This window comes from Oncorhynchus gorbuscha, unplaced genomic scaffold (assembly GCF_021184085.1).
Source record: "Oncorhynchus gorbuscha isolate QuinsamMale2020 ecotype Even-year unplaced genomic scaffold, OgorEven_v1.0 Un_scaffold_1791, whole genome shotgun sequence".
Taxonomy (NCBI): Eukaryota; Metazoa; Chordata; class Actinopteri; order Salmoniformes; family Salmonidae; genus Oncorhynchus; species Oncorhynchus gorbuscha.
In genome coordinates, this window is record NW_025746471.1 from 1 (window position 1) to 10,000 (window position 10,000).

At 51.3% G+C, this 10,000-nt stretch overlaps 1 long non-coding RNA gene across 1 annotated transcript in view; it reads left to right on the plus strand.

The window, feature by feature from the left end:
- Positions 1–1,580: 1,580 nt before the first annotated feature.
- Positions 1,581–10,000, plus strand: part of LOC124024215 — a 12,427-nt gene continuing 4,007 nt past the window's right edge. Inside the window, exons 1-2 of the long non-coding RNA XR_006836960.1 lie at positions 1,581–1,674; positions 1,942–2,091. This is a non-coding gene — a long non-coding RNA (uncharacterized LOC124024215). The remainder of the gene's footprint in view (positions 1,675–1,941; positions 2,092–10,000) is intronic.

Consider the following 10,000-nt stretch of genomic DNA (forward strand, 5'->3'; position numbering starts at 1 on the left):
GGGGAGGAGAGTGAAAAGAAGGGGAGGAGAGTGAAAAGAAGGGAGGAGAGTGAAAAGAAGGAGGAGAGGGAGGAGAAGGGAAAAGAAAGAGGGAGGAGAGAGGGAGGAGAGGGAAAGAAGGGGGAGAAGAGGGGGAGGGAGAGTGAAAAGAAGAGGGGAAAGAGGGGAGGAGAGTGAAAAAGAAGGGAAAGAGGGGGAGGAGAGTGAAAAGAAAGGGGAGGAGGGGGAGGGAGAGTGAAAAGAAGGGGAAAGGGAGGAGAGTGAAAAGAAGGAAAGAGAGTGAAAAGAAGGGGGAGGAGAGGGAGGAGAGTGAAAAGAAGGGGAAAGAGAGTGAAAAGAGGGGGAGGAGAGTGAAAGAAAGGGGAAGAGAGGGGAGGAGAGTGAAAAGAAGGGGAAGAGAGTGAAAAAGAGGGGGAGGAGAGTGAAAAGGGGAGAGGGGGAGGAGAGTGAAAAGAAGGAAGAGAGTGAAAAAGAAGGGGAAGAGAGGGGGAGGAGAGTGAAAAAGAAGGGAAAGAGAGTGAAAAGAGGGGGAGGAGAGTGAAAGAAGGGGAAGAGAGGGAGGAGAGTGAAAGAAGGGGAAGGGGGAGGAGAGTGAAAAGAAGGGAAGAGAGTGAAAAGAGGGGGGAGGGAGAGTGAAAAGGGAGGGGGAGGAGAGTGAAAAAAAGGGGGAGGAGGAGGGAGGTGAAAATAAGGGGAGGGAGAGTGAAAGAGGGGGAGGAGGAGTGAAAATAAGGGGAGGAGAGTGAAAAGGGGAGGAGAGTGAAAATAAGGGGAGGAGAGTGAAAAGAGGGGGAGAGGGAGAGTGAAAATAAGGGGAGGAGGGGAGGAGAGTGAAAAGAAGGGAGGAGAGTGAAAGAAGGGAGGGGGGGAGGAGATGGGGAAAAGGGGGAGGAGGGAGTGAAAAGAAGGAGGAGGGAGGAGATGGTGAAAGAGGGGGAGGAGAGTGAAAAAGGGGGAGGGGGGGAGGAGATGGAAAGAGGGAGGAGAGTGAAAAGAAGGGGAGGAGAAGGGGAGGAGATGGCCGAAAGAGGGGGAGGAGAGTGAAAAGAAGGGGAGGGAAGGGGGAGGAAAGGGAAAGGGGGAAGGGAGAGAGGGAGGAGAGAGAGGTGGGAGAAAGAGGTGGGAGGAAAGAGAAGAGAGAAGAGAGAAAAGAGAGGTGGGAGAGAGAAAAGAAGGTGGGAGAGGGGAGAAGAAAAGAGGAGAGAGTGAGAGAGAGAGAGAGAGAGAGAGAGAGAGAAAGTGGGAGAGAGAGCGAGGTGGAGAGAGAGAAAGAGTGGAGCGAGAGGTGGAGAGAGAGAGAGAGGTGGGAGAGAGAGAGAGTGGAGGAGAGAGGTGGGAGAGAGAAAGAGGTGGGAGAGAGAGAAGGAGAGAGAGAGAGAGAGAGAGAGAGAGAGAGAGAGAGAGAGAGAGAGAGTGGGAGAGGAGAGAAGGAGGGAGCTGAGAAGAAAGAGGTGGGAGAAAGAGAGCGAGAGAGGTGGAGAAGAGGAGAGAGAGAGAAGAGAGAAGAGAAGAAAAAGAGAAGAGAGAGAAGAGAGAGAAGGATAAAAGTGTGAGACAGACATTGACCATTAGTTTTGTCTCTACTCCCCAGTCATCCTGTCCTATGTTAACTCCTGTGCCAACCCTCTGCTCTATGGCTTCCTGTCAGACAACTTCAGACAGAGCTTCAGAAAGGTGATATTTATTTATTCAACCTTATTTTAACCTTTATATAAACAGGAAAAGATACTTGAGGCTTGAAAGCTCTTTTGCGAGGAAGACCTGGGGACCTGGAGGTGCTTCATGGCCAGCAGCACCATCCCCTTCACAGAACAATTTGTTATTTCATAGAATAGACATTTTTTAGTACATGTTCTGTATTTATATAAAATACCAGGTTTCCTCAGTGCTCACCACAGTGCATCGTCTTCCCGGTCGCATGTGCTTGATTTCTTCCGGAAGGTTCTGTGCGTGCGGAAGGCCAACGGCGTGGAGGATGGTGACCTCAGCGCCCCGAGGATGGAGAAAACTAGAGAGACGACGAGAGACGACTCCTTCCTGTCGCCTAGGAACCACGATGGACACAACGGACACACACCACAGAATAGCCAGGTGAGGAGGGGAGTGGAGCCCTGTGGGTGTAAACCATATTACAGATGTTAGGGACACACGGCACACAGCAGCCAGTTTGGAGTGGAGGGGAGGAGGACCAATCAGTGTATAGTATAGGGAGGGAAGGAGGACCAATCAGTGTATAGTATAGGGAGGGAGGAGGACCAATCAGTGTATAGTATAGGGAGGGAAGGAGGACCAATCAGTGTATAGTATAGGAGGGAGGAGGACCAATCAGTGTATAGTATAGGGAGGGAAGGAAGGAGGACCAATCAGTGTATAGTATAGGGAGGGGAGGAGGACCAATCAGTGTGTGGTATAGGGAGGGGAGGAGGACCAATCAGTGTGTGGTATAGGGAGGGAAGGAGGACCAATCAGTGTGTGGTATAGGGAGGGGAGGTGGACCAATCAGTGTGTGGTGTAAGTCGCTCTGGATAAGAGCGTCTGCTAAATGACTTAAATGTAAATGTAAATGGTATAGGGAGGGAGGAGGACCAATCAGTGTGTGGTATAGGGAGGGAGGAGGACCAATCAGTGTGTGGTATAGGGAGCGGGTATTACTGGTGCTGTGGTCTCAGTAGGAGTGTATATATTTTTATTACTGTGGTCTCAGTAGGAGTGTATATATTTTTATTACTGTGGTCTCAGTAGGAGTGTATATATTTTTATTACTGTGGTCTCAGTAGGAGTGTATATATTTTTATTATTGTGGTCTCAGTAGGAGTGTATATATTTTATTATTGTGGTCTCAGTAGGAGTGTATATATTTTTATTACTGTTGTCTCAGTAGGAGTGTATATATTTTTATTACTGTGGTCTCAGTAGGAGTGTATATATTTTTATTACTGTGGTCTCAGTAGGAGTGTATATATTTTTATTACTGTGGTCTCAGTAGGAGTGTATATATTTTTATTACTGTGGTCTCAGTAGGAGTGTATATACAGTGCCTTGCGAAAGTATTCGGCCCCCTTGAACTTTGCGACCTTTTGCCACATTTCAGGCATTTATTTATAACGACAAACTTTTTTAACAAATCAAAAACTGAAAAATTGGGCGTGCAAAATTATTCAGCCCCCTTAAGTTAATACTTTGTAGCGCCACCTTTTGCTGCGATTACAGCTGTAAGTCGCTTGGGTATGTCTCTATCAGTTTTGCACATCGAGAGACTGAATTTTTTTTTCCCATTCCTCCTTGCAAAACAGCTCGAGCTCAGTGAGGTTGGATGGAGAGCATTTGTGAACAGCAGTTTTCAGTTCTTTCCACAGATTCTCGATTGGATTCAGGTCTGGACTTTGACTTGGCCATTCTAACACCTGGATATGTTTATTTTTGAACCATTCCATTGTAGATTTTGCTTTATGTTTTGGATCATTGTCTTGTTGGAAGACAAATCTCCGTCCCAGTCTCAGGTCTTTTGCAGACTCCATCTTCCCATCAATTTTAACCATCTTCCCTGTCCCTGCTGAAGAAAAGCAGGCCCAAACCATGATGCTGCCACCACCATGTTTGACAGTGGGGATGGTGTGTTCAGGGTGATGAGCTGTGTTGCTTTTACGCCAAACATAACGTTTTGCATTGTTGCCAAAAAGTTCAATTTTGGTTTCATCTGACCAGAGCACCTTCTTCCACATGTTTGGTGTGTCTCCCAGGAGGCTTGTGGCAAACTTTAAACAACACTTTTTATGGATAACTTTAAAAAATGGCTTTCTTCTTGCCACTCTTCCATAAAGGGCAGATTTGTGCAATATACGACTGATTGTTGTCCTATGGACAGAGTGTCCCACCTCAGCTGTAGATCTCTGCAGTTCATCCAGAGTAATCATGGGCCTCTTGGCTGCATCTCTGATCAGTCTTCTCCTTGTATGAGCTGAAAGTTTAGAGGGACGGCCAGGTCTTGGTAGATTTGCAGTGGTCTGATACTCCTTCCATTTCAATATTATCGCTTGCACAGTGCTCCTTGGGATGTTTAAAGCTTGGGAAATATTTTTGTATCGAAATCCGGCTTTAAACATCTTCACAACAGTTACTCGGACCTGCCTGGTGTGTTCCTTGTTCTTCATGATGCTCTCTGCACTTTTAACGGACCTCTGAGACTATCACAGTGCAGGTGCATTTATACGGAGACTTGATTACACACAGGTGGATTGTATTTATCATCATTAGTCATTTAGGTCAACATTGGATCATTCAGAGATCCTCACTGAACTTCTGGAGAGAGTTTGCTGCACTGAAAGTAAAGGGGCTGAATAATTTTGCACGCCCAATTTTTCAGTTTTTGATTTGTTAAAAAAGTTTGAAATATCCAATAAATGTCGCTCCAGTTCATGATTGTGTCCCACTTGTTGTTGATTCTTCACAAAAAAATGTGAAATGTGGCAAAAGGTTGCAAAGTTCAAGGGGGCCGAATACTTTCGCAAGGCACTGTATGTTTATTACTGTGGTCTCAGTAGGAGTGTATATATGTTTAGTGTATTGTTATCACCAGTTTGTAGCAATGTCTATTTAATGCCAATAAAGATTTTTTTTCATAAATTACAGAGGGATGGAGAGAGAGGGATGGAGAGAGGGATGGAGAGAGAGGGATGGAGAGAGAGGGATGGAGAGAGAGGGATGGAGAGAGAGGGATGGAGAGAGGGATGGAGAGAGAGGGATGGAGAGAGAGGGATGGAGAGAGAGGGATGGGAGAGAGGGATGGAGAGAGGGATGGAGAGGAAGAGAGGGATGGAGAGAGAGGGATGGAGAGAGGGATGGAGAGAGGGATGGAGAGAGGGATGTAGAGAGGGATGAGAGAGAAGGATGAGAGAGAGGATGAGAGAGAGGGATGAGAGAGAGAGGGATGGAGGAAGAGGGATGGAGAGAGAGGATGGAGAGAGAGGGATGGAGAGAGAGAGGATGGAGAGAGAGGGATGGGAGAGAGGGATGGAGAGAGAGAGAGGGATGGAGAGAGGGATGGAGAGAGAGATGGAGAGAGAGGATGGAGAGAGGGATGGAGAGAGAGGGATGGAGAGAGAGGATGGAGAGAGGGATGGAGAGAGGGATGGAGAGAGAGGGATGGAGAGAGGGATGAGAGAGAGAGGATGAGAGAGAGGGATGGAGAGAGGAGAGAGGATGGATGGAGAGAGAGGGATGGAGAGAGAGGGATGGAGAGAGAGGGATGGAGAGAGAGAGGGATGGAGAGAGAGAGGGATGGAGAGAGAGGGATGGAGAGAGAGGGATGGAGAGAGAGAGAGGGATGGAGAGAGGGAGAGAGAGAGGGATGGATGGAGAGAGGGATGAGAGAGAGAGGGATGAGAGAGAGAGAGAGGGATGGAGAGAGATGGAGGATGAGAGAGAGGGATGGAGAGAGGGATGGAGAGAGAGAGAGGGATGGAGAAAGAGGGATGGAGAGAGAGGGATGGAGAGAGAGGGATGGAGAGAGGGATGAGAGAGATGGAGAGAGAGGGATGGAGAGAGGGATGGAGAGAGAGAGAGGGATGGAGAGAGGGATGGAGAGAGAGAGAGAGAGAGAGGGATGGAGAGAGAGAGAGAGGGATGGAGAGGGATGGAGAGAGAGGGATGAGAGAGAGAGGATGAGAGAGAGAGAGAGAGAGGATGGAGAGAGATGAGAGAGAGGGGGGATGAGAGAGAGAGAGGGATGAGAGAGAGGGAGAGAGAGATGGAGAGAGAGGGATGGAGAGAGGGATGGAGAGAGAGAGAGGGATGGAGAGGGATGAGAGAGAGAGAGATGGAGATGGAGAGAGAGGGATGGAGAGAGAGGGATGGAGAGAGAGAGATGGAGAGAGGGATGGAGAAGAGGGATGGAGAGAGAGGGAGGGAGAGAGAGGGATGGAGAGAGAGGGATGAGAGAGAGGGATGGAGAGGGAGAGAGAGGATGGAGAGAGGGATGGAGAGAGAGGGATGAGAGAGAAGGATGAGAGAGAGGGATGGAGAGAGAGGGATGGAGAGAGATGGATGAGAGAGAGGGGGATGGAGAGAAGAGGGATGGAGAGAGGGATGGAGAGAGGGATGAGAGAGGGATGAGAGAGAGAGGGATGGAGAGAGAGAGAGGGATGGAGAGAGAGAGAGAGAGAGGGATGGAGAGAGGGATGGAGAGAGAGGGATGGAGAGAGAGGGAGGGAGAAGAGGGATGAGAGAGAGGGATGGAGAGAGAGAGGGATGGAGAGAGAGGGATGGAGAGAGGGATGGAGAGAGAGAGAGAGGGATGGAGAGAGGGATGGAGAGAGAGAGGGATGGAGAGAGGGATGGAGAGAGGGATGAGAGAGAGAGGGATGGAGAGAGAGGGATGGAGAAAGAGGGATGGAGAGAGAGGGATGGAGAGAGAGGGATGGAGAGAGGGATGAGAGAGAGGGATGGAGAGAGAGAGAGGGATGGAGAGAGAGAGAGAGGGATGGAGAGAGGGATGAGAGAGAAGGATGAGAGAGAGGGATGGAGAGAGAGGGATGGAGAGAGGGATGAGAGAGAGGGGGATGGAGAGAGAGGGATGAGAGAGAGAGGGATGGAGAGAGAGGGATGGAGAGAGAGGGATGGAGAGAGGGATGAGAGAGAGGGATGGAGAGAGGGATGAGAGAGAGAGGGATGAGAGAGAGAGGGATGGAGAGAGGGAGAGAGAGAAGGATGGAGAGAGGGATGGAGAGAGAGGGATGAGAGAGAGGGATGAGAGAGAGAGGGATGGAGAGAGAGGGATGGAGAGAGAGAGGGATGGAGAGAGAGGGATGGAGAGAGAGAGGGATGGAGAGAGAGAGGGATGGAGAGAGAGGGATGGAGAGAGAGGGATGGAGAGGGAGGGATGGAGAGAGAGGGATGGAGAGAGAGGGATGGAGAGAGGAGGGATGGAGAGAGAGGGATGGAGAGAGGGAGGGATGGAGAGAGAGGGATGAGAGAGAAAGGGATGGAGAGAGGGATGGAGAGAGGGAGGGATGGAGAGAGAGAGGGATGGAGAGAGGGATGGGAGAGAGAGGGATGGAGAGAGAGGGATGGAGAGAGGGATGGAGAGAGAGGGATGGAGAGAGAGAGGGATGGAGAGAGAGAGGGATGGAGAGAGAGAGGGATGGAGAGAGAGAGGGATGGAGAGAGAGGGATGGAGAGAGAGAGGGATGGAGAGAGAGAGGGATGGAGAGAGAGAGGATGGAGAGAGAAAGGGATGGAGAGAGAGGGATGGAGAGAGAGAGGGATGGAGAGAGAGAGGGATGGAGAGAGAGGGATGGAGAGAGAGAGGGATGGAGAGAGAGAGGGATGGAGAGAGAGAGGGATGGAGAGAGAAAGGGATGGAGAGAGGGATGGAGAGAGAAAGGGATGGAGAGAGAGGGATGGAGAGAGAGAGGGATGGAGAGAGGGATGGAGAGAGAGAGGGATGGAGAGAGAGAGGGATGGAGAGAGAGAGAGGGATGGAGAGAGAGGGATGGAGAGAGGGATGGAGAGAGAGAGAGGGATGGAGAGAGGGATGGAGAGAGAGAGGGATGGAGAGAGGGATGGAGAGAGGGATGAGAGAGAGGGATGGAGAGAGAGGGATGGAGAGAGAGGGATGGAGAGAGAGGGATGGAGAGAGGGATGGGAGAGAGAGGGATGAGAGAGAGGGATGAGAGAGAGAGGGATGAGAGAGAGAGAGAGAGGGATGGAGAGAGGGATGAGAGAAGGATGAGAGAGAGGGATGGAGAGAGAGGGATGGAGAGAGAGGATGAGGGATGGATGAGAGAGAGGGATGAGAGAGAGAGGGATGGAGAGAGGGATGGAGAGAGGGATGAGAGAGAGGGATGGAGAGAGAGGGATGGAGAGAGGGATGAGAGAGAGGGGGATGAAGAGAGAGAGAGAGGGATGGAGAGAGGGATGAGAGAGAAGGATGAGAGAGAGGGATGGAGAGAGAGGGATGGAGAGAGGGATGAGAGAGAGGGGGATGGAGAGAGAGGGATGAGAGAGAGAGGGATGGAGAGAGAGGGATGAGAGAGAGAGGGATGGAGAGAGAGGATGGAGAGGGGGGTGGAGAGAGAAGGGATGGATGGAGAGAGGGATGAGAGGGATGGAGAGAGGGATGGAGAGAGAGAGGGATGGAGAGAGAGGGATGGAGAGAGAGAGGGAGAGAGAGGGATGGAGAGAGGGGAGGGATGGAGAGAGAGGGATGAGAGAGAAAGGGATGGAGAGAGAGGGATGGAGAGAGGAGGGATGGAGAGAGGGATGGAGAGAGAGGGATGGAGAGAGAGGGATGGAGAGAGAGAGGGATGGAGAGAGAGGATGGAGAGAGAGGGATGGGAGAGGGATGGAGAGAGGGATGGAGAGAGAGAGGGATGGAGAAAGAGGGATGGAGAGAGAGGGATGGAGAGAGAGGGATGGAGAGAGAGGGATGGAGAGAGGGATGAGAGAGAGGGGGATGAAGAGAGAGAGAGAGGGATGGAGAGAGGGATGAGAGAGAAGGATGAGAGAGAGGGATGGAGAGAGAGGGATGGAGAGAGGGATGAGAGAGAGGGGGATGGAGAGAGAGGGATGAGAGAGAGAGGGATGGAGAGAGAGGGATGGAGAGAGAGGGATGGAGAGAGAGGGATGGAGAGAGAGGGATGAGAGAGAGGGATGAGAGAGAGAGAGGGATGGAGAGAGGGATGAGAGAGAGGATGAGAGAGAGGGATGGAGAGAGAGGGATGGAGAGAGGGATGAGAGAGAGGGATGGAGAGAGGGGATGAGAGAGAGGATGGAGAGAGGGATGAGAGAGAGGGATGGAGAGAGGGATGGAGAGAAAGGGATGGAGAGAGGGATGGAGAGAGGGATGGAGAGAGAGGGATGGAGAGAGAGGGATGGAGAGAGAAAGGGATGGAGAGAGAGGGATGGAGAGAGGGAGGGATGGAGAGAGAGGGATGGAGAGAGAAAGGGATGGAGAGAGAGGGATGGAGAGAGAGGGATGGGAGAGAGGGATGGAGAGGAGGGATGGAGAGAGGGAGGGATGGAGAGAGAGGGATGGGAGAGAGGGATGGAGAGAGAGGGATGGAGAGAGAGAGGGATGGAGAGAGAAAGGGATGGAGAGAGAGGGATGGAGAGAGAGTGATGGAGAGAGAGGGATGGAGAGAGAGAGGATGGAGAGGGATGAGAGAGAGAGGAATGGAGAGAGAGGGATGGAGAGAGAGAGGGATGGAGAGAGAGAGGGATGGAGAGAGAGAGGGAGAGAGAGAGAGGGATGGAGAGAGAGAGGGAGGAGAGAGATGGAGAGGAGAGAGAGAGGATGGAGAGAGAAGAGGAGAGAGGGATGGAGAGAGAGAGAGAGGATGGAGAGAGAGGGAGAGGAGAGAGAGAGAGAGATGGAGAGAGAGGATGGAGGAGAGGGATGGAGAGAGAGAGGGATGGAGAGAGAGAGAGGAGAGAGAGAGAGAGGGATGGAGCGAGGATGGAGAGAGGGATAAGAGAGAAGGATGAGAGAGAGGGATGGAGAAAGAGGGATGGAGAGAGGGATGAGAGAGAGAGGGATGGAGAAAGAGGGATGGAGAGAGAGGGATGGAGAGAGAGGGATGGAGAAAGAGGGATGGAGAGAGAGGGATGGAGAGAGAGGGATGGAGAAAGAGGGATGGAGAGAGAGGATGGAGAGAGAGAGAGAGGATGGAGAGAGGGATGGAGAGAGAGAGAGAGGGATGGAGAGAGGGATGGAGAGAGAGAGAGATAGAGAGAGGGATGGAGAGAGAGGGATGGAGAGAGGGAGGGATGGAGAGAGAGGGATGGAGAGAGAGGGATGGAGAGAGAGGGATGGAGAGAGAGAGGGATGGAGAGAGAAAGGGATGGAGAGAGAGGGATGGAGAGAGAGGGATGGAGAGAGAGAGGGATTGAGAGAGAGAGGGATGGAGAGAGAGAGGGATGGAGAGAGAGAGGGATGGAGAGAGAGAGGGATGGAGAGAGAGGGATGGAGAGAGAGAGGGATGGAGAGAGAGAGGGATGGAGA